At 42.1% G+C, this 24,047-nt stretch overlaps 1 pseudogene; it reads right to left on the bottom strand.

Annotated features, from left to right (window-relative positions):
* Positions 1-385: 385 nt before the first annotated feature.
* LOC112425443 (zinc finger protein 468 pseudogene) lies at positions 386-2,487 on the bottom strand (annotated as a pseudogene).
* Positions 2,488-24,047: the final 21,560 nt, after the last annotated feature.

The raw sequence follows: 24,047 nt of genomic DNA on the forward strand, positions 1-24,047 counted from the left end.
TACAACCCATGTTGATGGTTTGGAAAAATTAATATTGTTAAATGATTGTATAACCCAATGTGATTTAGATTTAACACAATACCCATAAAAATCCCCATCAGTTTTTGTTAAACAAAAAACAGGCTGGGAAAAGTGGCTCATGTCTGTTGGCCAGGCTGGTCTCAAAGTCCTGACCTCAAGTGATCTACCCACCTTGGCCTCCCAAATGCTGGGATTACAGGCGTGAGCCACTGCGCCTGGCCCAATCCTCTTAACATAAACACCTTAATGTCAATTAATGCTTGAACTCAATGTTTTAAGTCAACTCAAACTCAAGTCAATGCTGAATTGACTCTAAATTAGTCAATTAATCCTTGCTATACTCATTGCATTTGGAACTATTACCTCAAAAATGAATTCTCTGATATTCTGCAAGTAGTGACCTCAGACTGAAGACCTTACCACACATATGACATTTGTAAGATTTCTGCCCATTATGGATTCTCTGCTATCTACTGTGGTGTGAATGTGAAGTAAAGGTTTTGCCACAATCATCACATTCGTGAGGTTTCTCTCCTGTATGAGATCACCAATGTGGCTCAAGCCTGTAATCCCAGCACTTTGGGAGGCCGAGACGGGCGGATCACAAGGTCAGGAGATCGAGACCATCCTGGCTAACACGGTGAAACCCCGTCTCTACTAAAAAATACAAAAAACTAGCTGGGCATGGTGGTGGGCGCCTATAGTCCCAGCTACTCGGGTGGCTGAGGCAGGAGAATAGCGTGAACTGAAAAGGCGGAGCTTGCAGTGAGCTGAGATCCAGCCACTGCACTCCAGCCTGGGCGACAGAGCAAGACTCCATCTCAAAAAAAAAAAAAAAAAAAAAAAAAAAAAAAAAAAAAAAAAAAGAGAGCACCAATGAACTGCAAGGTATGAACGATGTCTGAAAAATATGCCACGTTTATTACACTTGTAAGACCTCTCTTCATTATGGATTCTCCAGTGTTTTGCAATGGTTGTAGCATTACTGAAGACTTTGTGACAATCATTACATTAGTAAAGTTTCCCTACACCATGGATTGCTTGATGGTGAGTAAGTGTTGACTGCCCATTAAAGGCTTTGTCATACTTATTACACTTGTACAGTTCCTCTCCAGTGTGAATTCCAGTATGTTGTACCAGGTGTGAATCACACCCAAAATCCTTGTCACAAACCTTACATTTCTATGGTTTCTCTCCAGTATGAACTCTTCTATGTATTTCAAGAAGTGGTTTGAAATTGAAAACCTTGTCACATTCTTCACATTTGTAAGGTTTCTTTCCAGTATGAAGTCTATGATGACATGCAAAGTTTGATTGTTGCCTAAAAACCTCGCCACATTAATACACTTGAAAGATTTCTTTCCAGTATAAAGCCTATGATGACATTCAAGGTTTGATTTTCTATTAAAAACCTTGCCACATTCATTACACTTGTAAGGTTTCTTTACAGTATGAAGTCTATGATGACATGCAAGGTTTGATTTGTGATTAAAAACCTTGCCACATTCATTACACTTGCAAGGTTTCTCTCCAGTATGAATTGCCTTGTGAACTAAGAGGGCTGAATTGTGACCAAAGGTCTTGCCACACTCATTACACTTGTAAGGTTTCTCACCAGTGTGACATCTATGGCATGCAAGGTATTGCTTCTGGTTAAAGACCTTGCCACATACATTACATTTATATTGTTTCCTCTCCTAAATGGATTTTCTGATGTTTTTTTAAGAGTGAGCTACAATTAAAGGCTTTGCCACGCTCATTACATTGGAAAGATTTTTCTCTCATGTGTACTTCCCATTTTTTTGTAAGTAATGAAGAATGGAGGGAATTATTCCCATACTTATTTGAAATACGGTTTTGGGGCCTACAAGAAATTCTTTGGGATGCTGCAACTGAGAAAGCATCGTTGATAGACTTCTCAACTTGATTACCAATTTTCCCTTTGGGCTGAAATAGGTGCAGTTCAGTCAGATGCGAATGAAAGCTTGATCCAAGCTGATCTTTAATAAGCTTGTTTCCAGCATGCCTTTGATCATATCGGCCTGTACTACCCGTCAACTTTTTTATTTCTGTCATGGGTGCTTCACGGCCATTTCTTTTATCTTCTTGCCACTGAAACACAAAGTCATGAATATCTTTCTCAATTTCCTGAAAGCAAAAATCTCCAATGTGATGACTTACATGTCTTTGCAGTGCGCCTGTGCGGAGCACTTCTGTGTTGCCTTGCCCTGTTGATGACAACTTCTTCATCATGCATTTGGAAGAGATATCCAGGGAGATCAGGTTCCTATAATTCTCCAACATCACGTCTCTGTATAAAGTCCTCTGAGCAGGGTTCAGGCATTTCCACTCCTCCTGAGAGAATTCTATGGCCACATCCCTGAATGTCAATAGACCCTGAGGAAGAGCCATCCCTGACCCCTTTGCTTTCCTCTTCCTCTTCCGGGTTTCTTCCTCATTTACCAAGAGTCTTTAGAAGTCAGTCCACTGCAGTGTGACCTTCACTCCACGGGATTCGCTTCCTGGTCCAATTTAACTTTAATCTTTACATGCTTTGTATTTTTAATGAAGAAAGTGAGGAATTATTATTATTATTATTATTATTATTTTTGATATAGAGTCTCACTCTGTCACTCAGGCTGCAGTGCAGTGGTGTGATCTCTACTCACTGCAATTTCTACCTCTCAGTTTCAAGCAATTCCTGTGCCTCGGCCTCTCGAGTAGCTGAGACTACAGGCATGGGCTATCATGCCCAGCTAAGTTTTGCACTTTTAGTAGAGAGATGGGGTTTCGCCATGTTGGCCAGGCTGGTCTTGAACTCCTGACCTCAAGTGATCTGCCCACTTTGGCCTCCCAAAGTGCTGGGATTACAAGTGTGAGCCACCATGCCCAGCCTGAAAGTGAGGAATTTAGAATAAGCTCTGACTCCTGTAGAACCATAGTACCTTAAATCCTAAAGATGAAAACTCAAAGAGTAGAAATAATAATAAATTATCCTGATTCTTGTGATTTAGGTTTTTGTGTGTCACTTGCTTGGGCAGTTAACCCATCATCTTCAAGAAAACTGATAGCAAATGTCCATATAATATTGAAGGTCTAAACCCTGAAACAAATGAAAAACAAACAGCAATGACAATGAACCTGATATCAAGAAAGATGCTGGGCCCAGTGAGATGGCTCATGCCTGTAATCCCAGCACTTTGGGAGACTGAGACAGGAGGATTGCTTGAGCCCAGGAGTTTCAGATCAGCCTGTGCTACATGGAAAAATCTCAAATCTCAAATAATAATAATAATAATAATTTATTTTATATAATATATATTTATATAATAATTATATATATAATTATATACATATATATGGAGAACCCACCCCCAATATTTCAACGTAGGTTCTTTCTATTTTTCATAAGTGTTGGCTGGCTGAGGAATAAAGAGAGACAGTATAAAGAGAGGAATTTTACAGCTGGGTCACCAGAGGTGACATCACATATTGGTAGGACTGTGATGCCCACCTGAGTCTCAGACCAGCAAGTTTTTATTAAGGGTTTCAAAAGGGGAGGGGATGTAAGAACACAGAGTAGGTACAAAGATCACATGCTTCAAAGAGCAAAAAGCAGAATCACTGATAAGGGTCTAACAAAGATCACATGCTTCTGAGGGAACAGGGCAAAGGGCAAAAGCAAAACCACTGATAAGGGTCCAACAAAGATCACAGGGCAAAGGGCAAAAGCAGAACCACTGATAAGGGTCTATGTTCAGTGGTGTGCATATTGTCTTGATAAACATCTTAAACAACAGAAAACAGGGTTCAAGAGCAGAGAATGAGTGTGACCACAAATTTACTAGGGTGGAGTTTTCCCAACCCTAGTAAGCCTGAGGGTTCTGCAGAAGACCAGGGCGTATCTCAGTCCTTATCTCAACAGCACAAGACAGACATCCCCAGAGCAGCTGTTCATAGACCTCCCCCTAGGAATGCATTCTTTTCCCAGGGTACTAATATTAATATTCGTTGCTAGGAAAAGAATTTAGCGATATGTTTCCTACTTGCACGTCCATTTATAGGCCTTCTGCAAGAAGAAAAATATGGCTCTTTTTGCCCAGCCCCACAGGCAGTCAGACCTTATGGTTGTCTTCCCTTGTTCCATAAAAATCGCTATTATTCTGTTCTTTTTCAAGGTGCACTGATTTCATTGCTCAAACACGCATGAGTTACAATCAATTTTTACAGTTAACACAATTATCACAGTGATCCTGAGGTGACGTACAACCTCAGCTTACAAAGACAACAGGATTAAGAGATTAAAGACAGACATAAGAAATTATAAAAGTATTATTTGAGAACTGATAAATGTCCATATTAAGATGAAATCTTCACAATTTATGTTCCTCTGCCATGGCTCCAGCCAGTCCCACCATTCAGGGTCCCTGACTTCCCGTAAAAAAAAAATACAAAAATTAGCCTGGTGTGGTAGCATGCACCTGTAGTCCCAGCTACTGGGGAGGCTGAGGTGGGAGGTTTGCATGAGCCCGGGAGGTCAAGGCTGCAGTGAGCCATGATTGCACCATTGCACTCTAGCCTGGGAGACAGAGTTAGATCCTGTCAAGAAAAAAAAAGGGAAGGGAAGGGAAGGGGAAGGGGAAGGGAAAGGGGAAGGGGAAGGGGAAAAGGAAAGGAAAGAAAAGAGAAGGAAAGGAAAGGAAAGGAGAAAAGAGAAAACAGAAAGAAAAAGAAAAGAGGGAGGGAGGGAGGGAGGGAAGGAGCACGGGAGGGAGGGAAGGAAAGAAAAGGAGGAGGAGGAGGAGAAGGAGGAGGAAGAAGAAAGAAGGAAGAAGGAGAAGCAGAAGAAGCCACAACTGTGAAGGCCTCCTAACATTATAACTGAAGGGACCCTTTGTGAACCAGAGAAATAGGCAAAGACAAAACAGAATATGCAGAAAGGAAAGAAAACAAACAAGAGAAAAAGACAGTTAAGAAAATAGCTCCTAACTGATTATATGCTACATGCTAAACAAACATTCCTAAAATCTCTTTGGAAAACGATCTGACTTCAAGCCAGCCACAAAGTGCCAATGTTGTTTAGTAAGAATGTCATCCATTAGCTCAGATGGGAGGATGAGGTACTAAAGCTTTGATAGCTACAGATGGAGTTTATGTATTACCATATCACCAACATACCAAGAATGTGGTCAAGCAAACGAAAGGTGATTAGACTAGAAAACATCAACAAATGGCTTAAATACATTTTTTTAATTTATTTTATTTTATTTATTTATTTATTTATGAGATGGAGTCTCGCTCTGTCTCCCAGGCTGGAGTGCAGTGACAGGATCTCAGCTCACTGCAAGCTCCGCCTCCCAGGTTCATGCCATTATCCTGCCTCAGCCTCCCAAGTACCTGGGACTACAGGTGCCCACCACCACACCCGGCTGATTTTTTTTTTGTATTTTTTTAGTAGAGACAGGGTTTCACCATCTTCCACATGTTTCTACCAAAGAAGGAAGACAATTGCTATAGAACCAATAATAACAACCAATCTTGGATGTCACAAGTCTATCTTTCAAAACTTGAGAAAATTTTGTTGCTTCATATAGAAGCATGCTCTAGCTTCTTTAGCAGAAGCTAAGCTCTATTTCATTTAATTCCTCCAGAATTTGTATGCACAGCAAAGCAGCTTGGGTACTGTGGTTCAGGAAGATGCCATCACATTTTGTTTATGAATTCTCAAGGCTCACAATGTTAGGAATGACAGTTGGAAAGGTAATTTCCACGAGTTAGAGCTTCCAGTGCGCGAACCATTTCAGTGGATGTGAGTGCAGTGTTTATCTGCCTTTTCTCATAAAGTCATATAAATGTAAATTTCATGGTTTCCTGTATTTCCCCTGCATCAAGTCAAGTAGTGCATATTAACTACTTGATGAGTTCCTCCCCTCACCAGAGAAAAAAAGACAAAATCCTGGCTCATTTCCCTAGTGAACCCTGGCTCATAATATTTAGGCCTATAGTCTGGGGCTACCCAGAGCAACTGTAATCACATGTAACGCTTCATAAAAGCAACATGCAGCCACCCTCAAGTCTGTCTGAGTCAGCAGTCTGAAGAGACTTCAGGCCTCCCAGAGCACCTCTATTAATTAAAAGGATGGGTTTCAGCACCTCACTTGGTTACCCAGGGAAGAAAGAATGTTGGAGGAGAAATGCCTTGTAGGACAGGAATCTCCTCCTGGACACACGGTGGTAGTGGACACACACACCCGCTCAGGAGACGAGACACTTGGGCCCTCCTGACTCTTCCAGGTGGTGCAGGGTTCTAGCCTCCTGGAGGGCCCCACCTTTCCCACAGCCCTATGCCCCCACTTCTGAGGGAGTAGGAGAAAAAGAACAATTTCCTCTCCCTCCCTTTCTCTGTCTGTCTCTCTCTGTCCTCCTCCTCTTCTTTTTTTTTTTTTTTCTCTCTCTCTCTATGCACACATACACACATACGCACACACCAGATTGTGAGTTAAGACACTGATAGCCTCCTCCAGGCTATACGCATTTTGAGGCTCTGTAAAAGCTGGTTAAGAGGAGACCCAATAGAAATGAATCCAGAAATGTGCGAGTGGGAAATCAATTGACCTGCAAGTAATAAGCTACAATTCACTTACATGTTCACACTGCTGAGCATGGAAAGTGAAGTATCTGGGATAATGAATGCCCCTTATCCTGTCCATATAATTCTGTACCAACACTGGTATCATTTCGGCAACACTCAGTGTTAGATTTTTATTCATGATGGTTTTCGTCCCCAGTAATATACACAGATCTTATTTTATATCTTAGAGCTTCAAAAGAAAACATATTGAGACAAGCTTCTTCATGGCTAGTCATCTAACATGCTCTCCTTTATTTCTAAGGAAACAAAGTACATATTTTCTCCAATGCTACTGAAATTTCAACTCCCGCTATTTTCTTTTAGGGCTTTGGGGAGTCAGTGTTAGTCAAATACTAATGATAGTCAAAAGAGCTAGAATTTGTTATATAATTTTCCATTTACAGAAATGCAAATGATATTTAAAATCAGAATAATTTCAGAACTAGTACATTGCTTTCTTGAAATAATCTGTTCAAAACCTCATAGTTCAAATCATATACAAACGCAAATTTACTGGCATATATGAGTATCTAACATGAAATTTTTTAAATGTTGGAACCTTCAGATTCCAGAGAGATAAAATATTCTGTAAAATGCTCAACCTCTTGGAATTGTCTTCAGTCAGGTCTGTGGTTCACATATATAAACTCACTCAGCTGGGATGGCATAGATATTATTGTCTTGGTTGCCCCAGACAATATGATCCCAATGTACTTTGAGGGTCTTTAGGGCTTGTCCCCAGAATATTGTTTTTAAGACCTTATTTCAGTTGGCTAACAACTGAAAAATAGAATTTGTGGAACGGCTTCTTGTCAAAATCACATCAATTTCTCCTTAATTTTTGTCCTAGACCAAAGTGTTATACAGATACAAATTTCCTAGGGAAATGCTTATAGTAGGCATTAGTTGGTTAAGATTTCAAACTCTGAGCTATCTCATCATTTTCCAACATATGCTCAAAGTGGAAAATATGGCCCTTTACTTCTTCACATTTAGAAGTGATACTTTGAATTATGTAGAAGATAAACTGATGGCATTCCATATCCTCTGAGAGAGAGTTCAGGGTCAATCAGCAGTTGCTAAGTTGCCACTGAAGGACAAACATTGCCCTCAGGAAAGCAGAGACAACTCCATGGATGAGAGATACTGGCTGTGTTAGGCCATTCTTGCATTGCTAGAACTGCCTGAGACTGGGCCAGGCGCGGTGGTTCATGCCTATAATCCCAGAACTTTGAGAGGCCAAGGCAGGCAGATCATGAGGTGAGGAGCTCAAGATCAGCCTGACCAACATGGTGAAATCCCTCTCTACTGCACAGGTTGCAGTGAGCTGAGATTACACTACTGCCCTCCAGCCTGGGCGACAGAGCCAGACTCCATAAAAAAAAAAAAAAAAAAAAGTGACAATTAGGAGCATTTAGTAAAATTGGTCTTCAATGTTTATTAAGACTTGTATAGGTCATAGGTAAGTGTATTCATAAATAAACTAAGCAAACTGTGATAAATAAGGCCAGGAATGCCTTTTATATAGTTACACAGGAAAAGTAAACCTAAAGGTATTAGGAATCATCTCTCATAGCTAAACCCTGACAAACAGAAATTACTTTTAGTGTGCACCATCTAGAGTGGAAAAAAAGAATTCCCAATTTACCCTACAAAGCTTTCAGATCTTTCATTTTTTTTTGCTCATGAGGTTGCTAGCTGTCTTACAAATATTTGATTTTTAAAAAAATCTTGCAAGAGTAGAAATTCAGTATACCACCTTAGCCACTTGATGTCTACTTTGCATCTGTTAAAAAGGGTTGGGGACAAAGTTGCACTCAATGACAACAAAACACTACCATCAACGTAAATACCTCAAAATGAACTTCTGATTAGAAGGATTTTTTGGCTGGGAGTGGTGGCTCAGGCCTAGAATCCCAGCAGCACTTTGGGAGGCCTAGGTGGGAGGATTGCTGAGGCCAGGAGTTGGAGACTAGCCTGGCTAACAGAGAGAGACCTCACCTGTACAAAAATTACAAAATTAGCTGAGCATAGTGGCACACTCCTGTAATCCTAGCTACTTGGGAGGCTGAGATAGGAGAATTGCCTGCGCCCAGAAGTCCAAAGTTGCAGTGAGCCATGATCACACCACTGTACTCCAGCCTGGGTAACAAAGTGAGAGGCTGCCTCAAGAAAAAAAAAAAAAAATTCTAGCATGGTCGTCGTGGTGCTTAGATTGTAATTGTAACGCTTCTGTCATTATTAGTCATTTTATTATGTAATTTTTAGTTAAAATAATTTTTTCCCTAAATTATTTTGGCTCACTCTGAAAGAATTGAAGCTTATACATTTTGAGCATTCTTGTGTATATGTGTTTGAGCATCCTTGTCTGAGCAAGCACCCTTATTGTAGGTTGTGGGGAAAAGAAAGATATCAGACTGTTACTGTGTCTATATAGAAAGAAGTAGACATAAGAGACTCCATTTTGTTCTGTATTTGAGATGCTGTTAATCTGTGACCCTACCCCCAACCTTGTCCTTGCAACAGACATGTGCTGTGGTGACTCAAGGTTTAATGGATTTCGGGCTGTGCAGGGTGTGCTTTGGTAAACAAGTGCCTAAAGGCAGGATGCTTGTGAAAAGTCATCACCATTCTCTTTTTTTTTTTTTTTTTTTTGAGATGGAGTCTCGCTCTGTCGCCCAGGCTGGAGTGCAGTGGCCGGATCTCAGCTCACTGCAAGCTCTGCCTCCCGGGTTTACGCCATTCTCCTGCCTCAGCCTCCCGAGTAGCTGGGACTACAGGCGCCCGCCACCTCGCCCGGCTAGTTTTTTGTATTTTTTAAGTAGAGACGGGGTTTCACCGTGTTAGCCAGGATGGTCTCGATCTCCTGACCTCGTGATCCGCCCGTCTCGGCCTCCCAAAGTGCTGGGATTACAGGCTTGAGCCACCGCGCCCGGCCATTCTCTTAATCTCAAGTACCCAGGGACACGTACACTGCCAAAAGTCACAGGGACCTCTGCCTAGGTAAGCTAGGTATTGTCCAAGGTTTCTCCCCATGTGATAGTCTGAAATATGGCCTCATGGGAAGGGAAAGACCTAAGTGTCCCCCAGCCTGACACCTGTTAAGGGTCTGTGCTGAGGAGGACTAGTATTAGAGGAAAGAAGGCCTCTTGGCAATTGAGATAGAGAAAAGCATCTGTCTCCTGCCCGTCCCTGGGCAATGGAACATCTCGGTGTAAGACCCGATTGTACGTTCTGTTTACTAAGAAAGGAGAAAACCGCCTTAGGGTGAAAGGTGGGACTTGCTAGCGCAATGCTGCTCTTTATGCACTAAAAAGGTTTATGGAGATGTTTGCATATGCATATCAAGGCACAGCACTTTTCCTTAAACTTATGTCACAGAGAACTTTATTCATATGTCTTACTGCTGACCTTCTCCCTACGATGATCCTATTATCCTGCCACTTCCCTTTTTCTAAGATGGTAAAGATTATGATCAATAAATACTGAGGGAACTCAGAGACCAGTGCTGGTGCGGGTCCCCTGGGCCCACTTTTTCTTTCTCTATACTTTGTCTCTGTATCTCATTTCTTTTCTCAAGTCTCTCGTTCCACCTAATGAGAAACACCCACAGGTGTGGAGGGGCAGGTCACCCCTTCAGTAGGTAAAACTTTCACTATAGTAGTTTTTTTGTTGCTTGGTTGGTTGGTTGGTTGGTTTTTTTGAGATGGAGTCTTGCTCTTGTCACCCAGGCTGGAGTGCAATGGCACGATCTCGGCTCACTGCAACCTCCGCCTCCTGTGTTCAAGTGATTCTCCTGCCTCAGCCTCCCAAGTAACTGGGATTACAGGGGCCCACCACCATGCCCAGCTACTTTTATTGTATTTTTAGTAGAGATGGGGTTTCACCATGTTGGCCAGGCTGGTCTCAAACTCCTGACCTCAGGTGACCCGCCCACCTCAGCCTCCCAAAGTGCTGGGATTAGAGGTGTGAGCCACCATGCCCAGGCATGGTAGGGTTTTAATTATAACCTATATATGCATCCTCCAAGTTATTTTGTACAAGATCTAACTGTGTGCTGTCTACAACAGACTCATTTTGGATCTAAGGGGCACACATAGGCTAAAAGTGAAATGGTGAAAAAATGATATTTCATGCAAACAGGAACCTAAAGAGAGTAGGGTGGCCATAATTGTATCAGACTAAATAGACTTTAAAACAAAAACTTGCCTATTTCCGTGGAGTATCTTTATCCACCCTTAAAAAAAAAAAATCCATTCAACCAATCCATGTCTTTTAATTGGCATGTTTAATCTGTTAAAGTAATTACTGAGCCAGGCACAGTGGCTCATGCCTATAGTGCTGGCCACTTGGGAGGCTGAGACAGGAGGATCACTTAAGCCCAGGAGTTTAAGGATGCAGTGTGCTATGATCTGCACTCCAGCCTGGGCAGCAGAGCAAGACTCGTTTCTAAAATTAAGTAATAACAAAAGTATCCATAGACAGATGAACAGATAAGCAACATGTGGTATATTCACACAATAAAATATTGTTTAGCCATATCAAGATTGACATTGTGATATACACTACAATGTGAACCTTGAAAACATTATGCTAAGTATAATACGCCAGACAAAATGGCAAGGACTGTATGATTCCACCTCTCTAAGGTATCTAGAACAAGTGAATTCATAGAAAAAGAAAATAGAATAGTAGTTTCCAGGGGCGGGGTGGGGACAGGGAGATGGAGATTATTGCTTAATGGTTACAGAGTTTCTGTTTCAGGAAATAAAGTTTCAGAAATAGTGGTGATAGTTACACACATGGTGAATGTACTTAATGCTACTGAATTGGACACTCAAAAATGGTTAAAATGGTAAGCCTCATGTTCTGTATAATTTATCACAATTTTATTTATTTATTCATTTATTTATTTATTTATTTATTTATTTATTCATTCATTCATTCGTAGATGGAGTCTCACTCTGTCACCCAGGCTGGAGTGCAGTAGCGCGATCTCCGCTCATGGCAACCTCCGTCTCCCGGGTTCAAGCAATTCTCCTGCTTCAGCCTCCTGAGTAGCTGGGAATACAGGTGTGTGCCATCACTCCCAGCTAATTTTTGTATTTTTAGTAGAAACGAGGTTTCACCACGTTGGTCAGGCTGGTCTCAAACTCCTGACCTCCTGATCCACCCACCTCGGCTTTCCAAAGTGCTGGGTTTACAGGTGTGAGCCATCACACCCGACCAATTTACCACAATTTTAACAAGACAGCAGGAACTCAAGATGGTTCAGGGAGGAGCTGATGCCCTCGGGAGAGCTGACATCTTCAGCCCTCACTCCACAGTTCTCTGGGCTCCTACCCTTGTTTCATTTCCCTCACTTTTACCGACTCAGCCACATGTGTTTTTTAAAATTGTATTTTATGTAGCATTTATATTTTTACAGCAGAAATAGTTTTCAAAATATCTATCATATTGCCAGAAATGTAAATATTCCCAACTTTTTTTTAGTTCTGCTGAAGTCTTATTACGTGTTTTTTTTTTTAAGTCTACTAGATATACTGTTATGTTTTGTTAAAATCCCATGGCATTAGAGAGTGTGTATATAGTACATTCCCACTTGTGTTTTAGTAAAGGGGGTCAGAGACAGATTTGGACTCACTATTTTTATGCAAATAATATACTAGTGGAGTACATCAGTAACTGCTAACAGTTTCTTCTGGAGAGAGAGAAAAGAGACCTAGGGAACAGTGGTTTTTGGATTATTTTACTGTATGTGTGTGTGTGTGTGTGTGTGTGTGTGTAGTTTTCACTTTAAAAAAAAAAAAAAAAAAAAACTATTTTTGGCCAGGCACAGTGGCTCACACCTATAATCCTGGCACTTTGGGATGCTGAGCTGAACAGATCACCTGAGGTCAGGAGTTCAAGACCAGCCTAACCAACATGGTGAAAGCCCAGCTCTACTAAAAATACAAAAATTAGCTGGGCATGGTGGTGAGCCTCTGCTAAGCTACTCAGGAGGCTGAGGCAGGTGAATCACCTGAAACCAGGAGGCAGAGGTTGCAGTAAGCAGAGATCACACCATTGCATTCCAGCCTGAGCAACAGAGTGAGACTCCGTCTCAAAAAAATAAAAAGAAAAAGAAAACTAATCATTTGAAAAGGACTCCAACTTCCAGTTTTCCACAGAAAATACATTAAATACTGTACATTTTATGTGAGCTTTTGAGATTGCTTTTAAAAAAGAGAAAAAACGTACATTTTGTTACAAGTTACATTTTGTTATAAGTTACAACAAAAATTTACATTTTGTTACAACCATGCTGCTTTAGGTTTATACAACTTTCTCTTTTAAGGAACTCATGAACCTGCTGAATTCTAACCTGCAAGCCTCAGGGAGGTGAGCTTGAAAGGGTTACCAAATCATGGGCAAAGGTGGCCATGAGTGCCCTGCACTGCACGTCTTCATCTCCAACTCTCCCTCAGCAGGGTAGCTTTTTCTAAGAGATAAGCTTGCATCCTCATGAGAGAGGAAATGGCTGACCTCATCACACTTCTCGTATCCTCTTTGGTGGAAATAAGATATTTCCCCTGAAAGGATGTATCTGAAACTAAACTGATAGCAACAAATACATTTTCAGTTTAAAATAATGATCTTTTTTTCTAAATAAAAATTAATATGCCGGGCGAGGTGGCTCACGCCTGTAATCTCAGCACTTTGGGAGGCCAACGCAGGTGGATTGCTTTGAGCTCAAGAGTTGGAGACCAGCCTGGGCAACATGGCAAAACCCAGTTTCTACAAAAAAAATACAAAAGTTAGCCAGGCATTGGTGGCTCAAGCCTGTAGCCCCAGCTACTTGGGAGGCTGAGGAAGGAGGTTTGCTTGAGCCCAGGAGGCCAGAGGTTGCAATGAGCCAAGATTCCGCCACTGCATTCCAGCCTGGACAACAGAGTGAGACTCTCTCAAAACAAAACAAAACAAAAACAAGTGAAAGTTTATCAGAATGAAAAAAAAAAAATATGTATTTGAGTGAGTCTAAACTGTAAAGCCTGAGATAGAACTATCTCCAAAAAATACAATGAGAAAAACTAGTTTTAGAACAATATCTATATATAGTAGAGCTCTAAGTTTAAAAACATAAAATCCAAACTAATGTTTTATAATAAGACTATGTCTATATTACTTGTTTAATTTTTTGATGGAATATTTATTGTCTAAATTTTGGTAAATGCAGAGAAGTTGAAGGAAGGAAATTGAAAATGGCTCAATACATTTCCCCACAAAAATAATGCCTGTTAACATTCTGGTAGATTTCCTTCCAGCTTCTTTCTTTCTTCTTTCATATCTTTCCTCCTTCCTTCCCTTTCTTCCTTCCAACCTTGCTTCCTTCTCTGTCTTTCCTTTCTTCCACCTGTCATGTATACATATAAATTACAGTTGTAATTGATCTATGTTCTGCTTTACTCCCTTTGCATATAAGTATTCTGCCATGTCAGCCGGGCACGGTGGCTCACACCTGTAATCCCAGCACTTTGGGAGACCAAGGAGGGCAGATCACAAGGTCAGGAGTTCGAGACCAGCCTAGCCAACATAGTGAAACCCTGTTTCTACTAAAAATACAAAAAATTAGCTGGGTGTGGTGGCGGGTGCCTGTAATTCCAGCTACTCAGGAGGCTGAGGCAGGAGAATCACTTGAACCTGAGAGGCGGATGTTGCAGTGAGCCAAGATACCACTGTTGCACTCCAGCCATGGCAACAAGAATGAAACTCCATCTCAAAAGAATAAAAAGTATTTTTCCCTGTCAATAAATATTAATTGAAACCACAATTTTAAGTAAATAATATCAGTTTATATGAATATATAATTTACTGAACTATCTTTTTTTTTTTCTTTTTTTTCTTTTTTGCTTGTTTTTTCTACTATATAACTTGATGAAAATCCTAATATGTGAAGCCTATCTGTATTTTCCATCTTTCCTACTGGAAAATTTCCTCGAAGTGGAATTACTGGGTCAGGAAATGTGAACATTTTAAAGAAAGTGTAAGGCCTAATTTTTTTCCAAAAGTGGTTGTACTAATTGTTGTGTCCATATCCACTCCCACGAAACATACAGGAATGCCTGTTTTCCTCATCTTGACACTGGGAAGTGTCCTTTTTAAAAGGAATAGTCCTTTTTAAAATTCTTTAACACACGCACACCCTTTAATTTAAATTTATTTTTCTTTTAGAGATGAGGTCTTGCCCTGTTGCCCAGGCTGGAGTGCAGTGGCATGATCATAGCTCACTGCAGCCTCAAACTCCTGGGCTTGAGCAATCCTCCTGCCTCATCCTTCAAAGTAGCTGAGACCACAGATGCATGCCACCACCACCACACCAGGTTTGTTTTGTGTTTTCTTCATTTGTTTGTTTGTACAGACAGGGTCTCACTTTGTTGCCCAGGCTGGTGTTAAATCCCTGGTCTTGGATCTTCCTGCTTTGGGCTCCCTAAGTACCGGGATTAGAGCCATCATGCCCCACCTAAATCTCTTTACAAGAGACATTGAAAAATTTTAGACATTTATCAAATGTTTGTATTTTTACATTTTTAACATTTAACATGTTAAAAATATTTCCAAATAGGGCCAGGCGCGATGGCTCAGGCCTGTAATCCCAGCACTTTGGGAGGCCAAGGGGGGCAGATCACAAGGTCAGGAGATCGAGACCGTCCTGGCTAACATGGTGAAACCCCGTCTCTACTAAAAATACAAAAAATTAGCCTGGTGTGGTGGCGGGTGCCTGTAGTGCCAGCTACTCGGGAGGCTGAGGCAGGAGAATGGCGTGAACCTGGGAGGCGGAGCTTGCAGTGAGCTGAGATCGTGCCACTGCACTCCAGCCTGGGCGACAGAGCGAGACTCCGTCTCAAAAAAAAAAAAAAAAAAAAAAAAAAATATATATATATATATATATATATATATCCAAACAATAATAATTATTTCACTTTGAAGTGTGTGTGTGTGTGTGCATGTGTGTGTGTGCGTTCATGCATGCGTGTGTGTCTATTTCTAGGTGCTGAGAGATGAAGTATACAGAGTTACCACAAGAGGGCCCTAGCACACAAATTATATTGAAATCTTAAGACTTCTTGAACTTAATTCCCAACAAGCCAGGATCTCCATAACTGGATAGGTTCATTAATTCTGAATTTTAAGGGCTCCCAACAATTGGCAACAATGTGCTGAAGAGAACAAGGGACCGTAGCTCAGCAATTCAGAAAGTGAGGTTTAAGCAGTGGTTTATTCCTCTGCACGCCACCCTGGCCCTCCTTCCTTTCCCCACCACGACTTCCTGTAACTTGATTCTTGTCAGATATCCTCACTCTGAAATTTCAAAAGAAATAATCACTTTATGTCTGGGATACCCTTCAGTCATTCATTTGATTGTTTATCAAATGTTTATTACTCTACATAGTTAATCATTGAATGATGGTTTTTATTTTCTTTTAACTATCAAAAAAAAAAAAAATTAGCTGCTATGTCCTAGGTACTGATAATATAATGATAAGCAAAACCAGACACTGTCCCTAGCCTTACAGAGCTCACACCTGTGACATCCATGCTAGCACATATAAGCAGACTTTCAGAAAATTCCCTAACAGACGGCTTTGCCTTGGTAGGAGACATCATGCGCAGCCCACAAGGGATGTGTCTGCTGCTCTAAGGTCCAGAATATTGTCTCTGTGACCCATGACTACATCCTACTGTGTCGTGAGTATTAAGCCATCTAGCTATGTATAACATAAGGCTTTTAAAATTGCTTTCTAAAAAACTTCACAGTGTAATATACCTACACTGTAAAGAGTTCAGATCATATGGAAAAGGAAGTAACCGAATGAAGATCACCCATAGTCACAATCTTCAGAGATAGTTCTTTTTAACAGAACTCTTTTTTATAAACAAATCATTATATATCTACATATTCGACATGTATTGACTACTCACTATGTAGAAAGCATATCCCAAAGCTATGTCTTATTTTACTTAGGTTGCCAATAACAAAAATCATAGGCTGGGTGGCTAAAACAGTAGCAAGTTATTTTCTCATTGTTCTGCAGGCTGGAAGTCCGAGGTCAAGGTTCTGGTCAATTTGGTTTCTGCTGATGGGTCTTTTCCTGCCACCTTCTCACTGTGTCCTCATACGGCCTCTCCTCGGTATGTGAATGGAGAGAGCCAGAGAAAAAGTTCTTCTTAGTGTCTCTTGTTATAAAGACACTAAGCCTATTGAATCAGAGCCCTCTCTTAAGACCTCACTTAACCTAAATTATTTTGTTACTCTAAATCCTGAAAGTTAGGCTTCAGTATATGAATTTGGGGGTAGGGGGACACAAAACATTCAGTTCATAACAGGCTGCAAAGTCTTTGCAAATGAACAGGGCACAATCTTTGCCCACTTCTCACTTATGCAAGAGTCCATGGTGCAAACTATATTTCTGCCTCTTTGTGTTTTGTTTACCTTATTATCTTTTGCAATTTCCACCAGTGCCAGATAGACAAGGTTAGGAAAGGAAGGGAGAGTCAAGAAAATTTTACTTTCCTCTCAGTTTGGAAAATATTCTTTAGAAAAAGAGGTTGATGCTCTCAGCTACTCCAAATATTCTTAAAAGGTAACGGTGAAGCATTTGCCATGTCTCCTTCTCCAGTGTCCTGGCTGTCCTCTGGGGCTTCCCACAAGGGTTGGGGTTGTTCAGTACATGTCATGGGCCCCTCTTTACACTGATCTACTCTAGAAAGGAGCAATAATTCCAAATTCCCCTACTTTAGGGCAAGGGCAGGACTTGGAATGAGTTTCCCAGTGGAGCCTGCCACTCACTGGCTCCTTTGTGGGAATCAGCACAATGGAGAAGACTAAGTTTTATGGACTGAATTGTGCCCCTCCCCCCAAAAAATCTGGAGCAATGGGCCTGAAGGAGAGAGAAGGGGGATAATTTTAGAAAGAGTCAGGGGCCAAATCCTGAAGGGCCTTGTGTGCAGATACTATCGTTGACCTAGCCCTTATTCATTCTCCCCATCTTCCTCATAGTAAAAAACAAAACAGCCACTAGAAAAAAATCCACTGCTTAGTATTTATATTTCCTATGTTCCCTTGCTGTTAAGGTAGCTGTGACAACAGTCCTGGCAAAAGTGCAAGTCTACTGGGAATTTCTAGGAATGTTCTACTTTCCTAATCAGAAATCACCTTCCCTTCTCACCTCATCTTCCTACCTGGAATGCAGTTGCTACTGTGTTTGGGTTTTTCTGTTACCTGCAGCCAAACACAATCCTGATATGACTGGTTTTACAGAAATTCAGGTAAGGAAGCTGTGAGAATGTGATCACCCACTCTGGACAGAGGTAGTGCGATGAAGTTTTCACAGCTAGAAGTCAGGAAACTTCCTGTCTTGTCTGTATAACTTCATGCAGTGAAACTAGAGGTGACAGAGTCAATTCACAAATTATTAAGAAATTCACAGATTATTAAGAAAGCAGAATCAATAGGATTTGGTGATTAATTGGATGTGACCTATTGGGAATTATCATCAAGAGATGACTTTTCTCTCCTTCTAAATTCCTGAACTACAAATTCCACCATTCTCCTACTTATTTTTTCCAACCCAATGTTTTTCCTTTCTCCCAGCATTTTCCATTCCCCATTTCAAGAAGCTGACCAATTTTTAATGTGTCTTTGTTCACATTACAAAGTTGTGTAATTGGATCTGAAAGAGATGTTGCACAAGACAGCCCACTCTCCTGGCTTTTATTTTGAAAAATCTGTATTTGTTTTGGGAGTGTGCTGGTCATTTTCTAGGGACAGGAGACTGACCACTCACTGCCTTCAAGCAAGGAAACAAACCCAGTGAGAGAAGCTAGAGGGATTTGCTGAGACTAAAACAGGGAATATAGCCTCCTCTGGTGTTCCCAGCCTCAGTGAGAGGCCCCACCGGGTGGTTCAAGCTGCTAACCTATGACTCAGTCCTCTCCAGTATTTCCTCCCACATTTAGCCCATCACCTACTCCTTTCTATTTTATTCTCTGAATATCTCCTGTGTCCCTCCATTTCTTTCAAACTCCACTGCCACAATCACCCAACCATACTCCATAAAATGATCTTTTCAAATTTGGAGTACTTTAAAAAGTATACAAATATTTTAATGACCTCCTTTTGCTCTTAAAATAGACCAAACTGTGGCTCATGCCTGTAATCCCAGCACTTTGGGAGGCCGAGGTGGGTAGATCACCTGTGGTCAGGAGTTTGAGACCAGCCTGGCCAACATGGCAAAACCCCATCTCTACTAAAAAATACAAAAATTAGCTGGGTGTGGTGGCGGGCGCCTGTAGTCCCAGCTACTCGGGAGGCCGAGGTGGGAGAATCGCTTGAACCCGGGAGGCAAAGGTTGCAGTGAGCTGAGATTGTGCCATTGCATTCCAGCCTGGGAGATAGAGTAAGACTCTGTCTCAAAAAAAAAAAAAAAAAAAAAAAAGACCAAAGTGCTTAACATGTCCTCTGGTGACTGACCTCTGTCTAGTTCTCCAGCCTCGCCTCTCTATTCTCTGCCCGAACTCCAGCCATGGTGACCTTGCAGCAACCGGAAAGCTCTTTCCCTCCTCACAGAATTTCCCCTCGCTGCCCTTCCCCCACCTGGTGAGATCTACTTAACTGCCACACCCTTCTGTGCAGACACCACACACATACACACACCTTGGCCACCTTCATTCATTCTTCAGGTTCCAGCCCAAATGTCATTTCTTTAGAGAAGCCCTCCCTGACCCCCCACCCTACTCCCCTAAATCAGGGACCCTGCTTTAAGTCATGGGTTTCTTTTTCTTTTTCTTTTTTTTTCTGAGATAGGGTCTCACTTTGTTGCCCAGGATGGAGTACAGCGGCACAATCACTGCTCAATGCAACCTCAACCTCCTGGGCTCAAGCAATCCTCCCACCTCAGCCTCCCGAGTAGCTGGGACTATAGGCACACACCACCATGCCTGGCTAATTTTTGTATTTTTTGTAGAGGGGTTTTGCCTTGGTGCCTAGGCTGATCTCAAACTCCTCTGCTCAAGCAATCTGCCCGCCTTGGCCTCCTAATGTGTTAGGATTTACAGGCATGAACCAGCAAACCCGAACTATGGGTATCTTTTACGGTATGTTTTCATGATATCTTTGTGTGATTATGTGATTGTTCTGTCCCCTACTATCTATCATAAACTCCACATGAGTAGGACTGCATGCATTATTTTCTCTCCAGGGTCTGGTAGTGCAGACCTCACTGCACAGGTTAGGTACCTGGGCAGTAAGTCCCTGATGGAGATTTGTTGAATATGCAAAAATAAGAGAAGGAAAAGAGAGAGTCTAGAATGATTACAGGCTTCTGGTGCAAGCAACCAGGTGAATTATGAAATTAGATTCAGTTCAATTCATTTTAATTATTTTATGAAATAAAGCACAAGAATATGTGCATGCATGATACAGAGAGTTGAAAGAGGTACATCCCCCTCTGGCACTCTAAGGATTCCCACTGGCTTCTCTGTGGATGGAAATGGCCATTCTATTATAACATGCAGCACACCCAGGCAGAAATAAACTGTGAAGGCAGAATTCTGAAAGGGCAGGCTGAATTTGCTCATTTGGGGAGCTTAATCTAGACTATATCTAGATAGAATGATTCCTAGAAAGGTTACCTTGAGATTTTATGAAGATGACCAAAAACTTATTAATACTTACAAACATGATATGGACTTTGGGTAACAATGATGTGTCAGTGTAAGCACATCAATTCTAATAAATTGTAACAAATTTTAAAACTCTGGTGCCAGATGTCAGTAGTGGGGATAGCTGAAGAGGGGTTGCAGGGGTTTATAGGGGCTCTCTGTCTTTTTTGCTCAATTTTGCTGTGAACCTAAAACTGCTCTTTTAAAAAAAAATTAAAAACCAATGTGTTAAAACTAATTTACACAAAAAGACAAAAATCATGATTCTCATTCAGAAAAAAAAAAAAAAAAAAATGAACATGTTAAAGATTTTGCTTTACTCAGAATTTAGGCATCAGTCTAGTATTAAAACTGGTTCATGCTGGCTGGGCGCAGTGCCTTACGCCTGTAATCCCAGCACTTTGGGAGGCCAAGGCAGGCGGATCATGAGGTCAGGAGTTCAAGACCAGCCTGACCAATATGATGAAACCCCGTCTCTACTAAAAAAAAAAAAAAAATACAAAAATTAGCTGGGCGTGGGGGTGCACGCCTTTAATCCCAGCTACTCAGGAGGCTAAGGCAGGAGAATCACTTGAACCTGGGAGGCAGAGGTTGCAGTGAGCCGAGATCACGCCATTGCACTACAGCCTGGGCAACAGAGTGAGACTCTGTCTCAAAAAAAATAAAAAGAAAAAACTGGTTCATGTGCTCGCTTCGGCAGCACATAAACTAAAATTAAAATCGGTTCAAAGGAGAAGTCAGGCTGGGTGCTGTGGCTCACATCTGTAGTCCTAGCACTTTAGGATGCAGCAGTAGGAGAATCACTTGAGGCCAGGAGTTTGAGTCCAGCCTGGGCAACATAGTGAGACCCTATCTCTTCTAATAAAAAATAAAAAGGCCAGGTGCAGTGGCTCACACCTGTAATCCCAGCACTTTGGGAGGCTAAGGTGGGCGGATCACAGGGTCAGGAGTTCGAGACCAGCCTGGCCAAGATGGTGAAACCCCATCTCTACTAAAAATACAAAAATTAGCCAGGCACGGTGGCAGACGCGTGTAGTCCCAGCTAATTACTTGGGAGGCTGAGGAGACAGAATCGCTTGAACCTGGGAGGCGGAGGTTGTAGTAAGTCAAGATTGTGCCACTACACTCCAGCCTGGGCAACAGAGCAAGACTCTCTCAAAAAAAATAAAATAAATAAAAAATAAACTTAAAAAAGGAAAAGTCAAAGAGCAGACACATTTATGTAGCTGGAATATTGCAATGAATGTGCAAATGCAGGCAACACTCACTTCCTCCACAGTGTACTTCTGCTGGACAGGACAGAATTTGCATGTCTATAGACAAGAAACATTTTGCATTTGTATCTGCTACCTATAAGGTACAGTGTTGTACAACAGCTCCCAAGGAATTAGAATCTGCCTTGTAGAAAGATATGCTATAATTTGCCATTGAAGCACACGTCTTCCTGTACACATACCTACAACAAAGCATTAAGGCTGGATGGCCCCAAGGTAAGGAGAATCCACTGTGTCTGCACAGACTTTGTGTAGACTAATCAGGATGGTTTCCTGGGCATCCCTCAGAACTTCTATCTGACATGATCTGATAGATGTAGGAAAATTGAATACTGCCCTGACATTTCTGCCAAAGCATTGTATTTATTCCCTGGACAGCAGCAAGGCACTGACTTCTTTGTTCTGGACTTATTTATTTTTTTAAGCAGTTTTTCTGGGGGTATAATTTACATACCATAAAACTCACTTGTTTTGATTTGCTGGCAAGATGGCTGAATTGGAACAGCTCCAGTCTGCAGCTCCCAGCTAGACCGGCGCAGAAGGCAGATGATTTCTGCATTTCCAACTGAGGCACCCGGTTCATCTCATCTCAGTGGGACTGGTTGGACAGTGGGTGCAGCCCATGGAGGGAGAGTTGAAGTAGGTTGGGGCGTCACCTCACCTGGGAAGCGCAAGGGGTCAGGGGATTTCCCTCCCCCAGCCGACGGAAGCCGCGAGAGACCGTACTGAGAGGAACAGTGCACTACAGCCCAGACAATGCGCTTTTTCCATGGTCATCACAACTGCAGACCAGGAGATGCCCTCCAGTGCCTATGCCACCAAGGCCCTGCATTTCAAGCACAAAACTGGGTGGCCATTTGGGCAGACACCAAGCTAGCTATAGGAGTTTTTTGTTTTGTTTTTTCCCCCATACCCCAGTGCAACATGGAATGCCATCAAGACAGAACCATTCACTCACTTAGAAAGGGGGCAGAAGCCAGGGAGCCAAGAGGTCTGGCTTGGCGGGTTTCACCCCCATGGAGCCCAGCAAGCTAAGATCCACTGGCTTGAAATTCTCACTGCTAGCACAGCAGTCTGAGGTTGACCTGGGATGCTTGAGCTTCGTAGGGGGAGGGGCATCCACCATTGCTGAGGCTTGAGTGGGCGGTTTTACCCTTACAGTGTAAACAAAGCCGCTGGGAAGTTTGAACTGGGCAGAGCCCACCACAGCTCAGCAAGGCGGCTGAGAGCAGACTGCCTCTCTAGATTCCTCCTCTCTGGGCAGGGCATCTCTGAAAAAAAGCCAGCAGCCCCAGTCAGGGACTTATAGATAAAACCCCCATCTCCCTGGGACAGAGCACCTGGGGGAAGGGGCAGCTGTGGGCACAGCTTCAGCGGACTTAAAGGTTCCTGCCTGACAGCTCTGAAGAGAGCAGCAGATCTCCCAGCACAGCATTTGAGCTCTGATAAGGGACAGGCTGCCTCCTCAAGTGGGTCCTTGACCCCCATGTATCCTGACTGGGAGACACCTCCCAGGAGGGGCCTATAGACACCTCATACAGGAGAGCTCTGGCTGGCATCTGGAAGGTGCCCCTCTTGGACGAAGCTTCCAGAGGAAAGATCAGGCAGCAATCTTAGCTGTTCTGCAGCCTCTGATGGTGATACCCAGGCAAACAGAGTCTGGAGTGCACCTCCAGCAAACTCCAGCAGACCTGCAGCAGAGGGGCCTGACTGTTAGAAGGAAAACTAACAAACAGAAAGGAATAGTATCAACATCAACAAAAAGGATATCCACTCAGAGACCCCATCCGAAGGTCACCAACATCAAAGACCAAAGGTAGATAAATCCACGAAGATGGGGAGAAACCAGTGCAAGAAGGCTGAAAATTCCAAAAACCAGAATGCCTCTTCTCCTCCAAATAATCACACAACCCCTTGCCAGCAAGGGAACAAAACTGTATGGAGAATGAGTTTGATGAATTGACAGAAGTAGGCTTCAGAAGGTGGGTAATAACAAACTCCTTTGAGCTAAAGGAGCATGTTCTAACCCAATGCAAGGAAGCTAAGAACCTTGAAAAAAGGTTAGATGTATTGCTAACTAGAATACCCAGATTAGAGAAGAACATAAATGACCTGATAGAGCTGAAAAACACAGCACGAGAACTTCATGAAGCATACACAAGTATCAATAACCAAATCAATCAAATGGAAGAAAGGATCTCAGACATTGAAGATCAGCTCAATGAAATAAAGTGAGAAGACAAGATTAGAGAAGAAAGAGTGAAAAGAAACACACAAGCCTCCAATAAATATGGGACTATGTGAAAAGACCAAATCTACATTTGATTGCTGTACCTGAAAGTGATAAGGAGAATGGAAACAAGTTGGAAAACACTCTTGAGGATATTATCCAGGAGAACTTCCCCAACCTAGCAAGGCAG

Source organism: Macaca nemestrina, chromosome 6 (assembly GCF_043159975.1).
Source record: "Macaca nemestrina isolate mMacNem1 chromosome 6, mMacNem.hap1, whole genome shotgun sequence".
Classification (NCBI taxonomy): domain Eukaryota; kingdom Metazoa; phylum Chordata; class Mammalia; order Primates; family Cercopithecidae; genus Macaca; species Macaca nemestrina.